Below are 2,839 nucleotides of genomic sequence, written 5' to 3'. Positions count from 1 at the left end.
TTGTCATTTTTAATAGACTTTTTAGATCAGTTTTAGGTTCCCAGGAAAACTGAGCAGAAAGTAGAGAGGTCCCATATACTCCCTGCCTGCACACTGCTCCCACCCCAGTTTCCCCCACTATTGACATCCTGAGAGCCCCACCCCCAAGAAGTACCTTTGTCACAATCAATGAACCTCACTTGACACATCATTATCGTCCATAGTTGACATTACGATTCACTATTGGTGGTGTATGTACATCCTATGGGTTTGGACAAATGTATAATGACATTTTTACTATTATGGTATGACACAGAATACTTTTACTGCCCTGAAAATCCTCTGTGCTCTGCCTCTTCATCTTCCCTTCCCAGGAACCCCTGGCAACCCTTGATATTTTTACTGTCTCCATAGTTTTGCCTTTTCCAGAATGTCATGTAGTTAGAATCATATAATTCATTCAATCTAGCTTATTCAGATTGGCTTTTTTCGCTTAGTAATATGCGTTTAAGATTCCTCTGTGTCTTTTCATGGCTTGATAGGTCATTTCTTTTTAGTGCTGGATAATATTCCATTGTCTGGATGTAACAGTTTATTTCTCCATTCACCTACCAAAGAACATCTTTGTTGCTTCCAAATTTTGGCAATTACGAGTAAAGCTACCATAAACGTGTACAGGTTTTTTGCGGACATAAGTTTTAGTTCATTTGGGTAAATACCAAGGAGTGCAATTGCTGGATTATATGGGAAGAGTATCTTTAGTTTTGTAAGAAACTTCCAAACTGTCTTCCAAGGTAACTATACCATTTCGCATTCCCACCAGCAGTGAATGAGAGTTCCTGTTGCTCCACGTCCTTGTCAGCGTTTGGTGGAGTCGGTGTTTTGGATTTTGGCCATTCTAGTAGGTGTGTAGTGGTATCTCATTTTAATTTGCGTTTCCCTAATGACAAGATGTTTTATATTCTTATTTACCAAGTGTATATCTTTGGTGAAGTGTCTGTTCAGATCTTTTGCTCCTATTTTAAGCAGTTGTTTGTTTTCTTATTGTTGAGTTTTAAGAATTTTTTTGTATATTTTAGATAACAGTCCTTTATTAGATATGTGTTTTACAAGTATTTTTCCCCAGTTTGTGGTTTGTCTTCTCATTCTCTTGAAAGTGTCTTTTGCAGAGCAGAATTTTTTAATTTTAAAGAAGTCCAGCTTATCACTTATTTCTTTCATGGATCACCAAACCCATCTAGGTTTTTCCCTGTGTCATCTTCTAGGAGTTTTAGTTTTCCATTTAACATTTAGGTCTGAGCTATTTTCAGGTAATTTTTCTAAAGGGTATATGGTTCATTTTTTTTGCATGTGGTTGTCCAATTGGTCATTGGTTTTCAGTAAGAATACTCTAGCAGGTCACATCATTTGCAAATATTTTCTCCCATTCTGTAGGTTGTCTTTTTGTTTTGGATTAATTTCCAAAATATACAAACAGCTCATACAGCTCAGTATCAAAAAAACAACCCAATAAAGAAATGGGCAGAAGATCTAAATAGATGTTTCTCCAAAGAAGACATTCAGATGGCCAAAAGGCACATGAAAAGATGCTCAACATCACTAATTATTAGAGAAATGCCAATCAAAATGACAATGAGGTACCACCTCACACCAGTCAGAATGGCCATCAAAAAAATCTATAAACAATAAATGCTGGAGAGGGTGTGGAGAAAAGGGAATCCTCCTACACTGTTGGTGGGAATGTAAATTGGTGCAGCTACTATGGAAAACAGTATGGAGGTTCATTAGAAAACTAAAAATAGAGCTACCACATGACCCAGCAATCCCACTCCTGGGCATATATCTGGAGGAAACCATAATTCGAAAAGATATGTGTACCCCAATGTTCATAGCCAGCACTATCTACAATAGCTGAGACAGAAGCAACCTAAATGCCCATGGACAGATGAATGGATAAAGAAGATGTGGTATATATATACAGTGGAATACTACTCAGTCATACAAAAGAATGAAATAACGCCATTTGCAGCAACATGGATGGACCTAGAGATTATCATGGTAAGTGAAGTAAGCTAGACAGAGAAAGACAAATATCTATCACTTACATGTGGAATCTAAAAAAACCCAAAAAACAAAAGATACAAATGAGCCTATGTACGAAACATAAACAGACCCACAGACATGGAAAACAAACTTATGGTTAACAAAGGGGAAAGGGGGGAGGGAAAAGGATAAATTAGGAGTTTGGGATTAACATAAACACAATACTATGTATAAAATAGATAACCAACAAGGACCTACTGTATAGCACAGGGAACTATGCTCAATATTTTATAATAACTTATAAGGAAAAAGAATCTGAAAAAGAATATATATATAAAACTGAATCACTGCTGTACACCTGAAGCTAACAACATTGTAAATCAACTATTCTTCAATTAAAAAAAAAAGAAAACTCTAGCAGGACCTATTTTGTCTCCCCTCCCCCTCCAAAATAGGTGAGTTACCTATCTAATTTTAATTTTTAGCCACATTAAAAACCTAAAAAGAAACATGAAATTTTAGTATATTTGAAATCAGTATATTCAAAATGCTATTATTTTAACAGGTACACATTAAAAATTATTGCCAAGACATTTTATATTCCTTTTTCCATACTGAGTCTTCAAAATCCATTGTGCTTATCACATCACAATTTGGGCTACCCCTATTTCGAGTGCTCAATAGCTAATGGTTTAGTGGACACTGCTGCTCTATAGTAAAAGGCATAATTGGTAAGGGTTTTATTTTACAGGCTTTCTACTAAGCAATTAACAAAAAAACCATGATACAACTGAATCTCGTAGCTACAAGTGCCAGC

The sequence above is a fragment of the Leucopleurus acutus genome, assembly GCF_964270905.1.
Source record: "Leucopleurus acutus genome assembly, chromosome: 5".
Taxonomy (NCBI): Eukaryota; Metazoa; Chordata; class Mammalia; order Artiodactyla; family Delphinidae; genus Leucopleurus; species Leucopleurus acutus.
The sequence above is the reverse complement of the archived record's forward strand: the minus strand, read 5'-3'. Positions refer to the sequence as shown.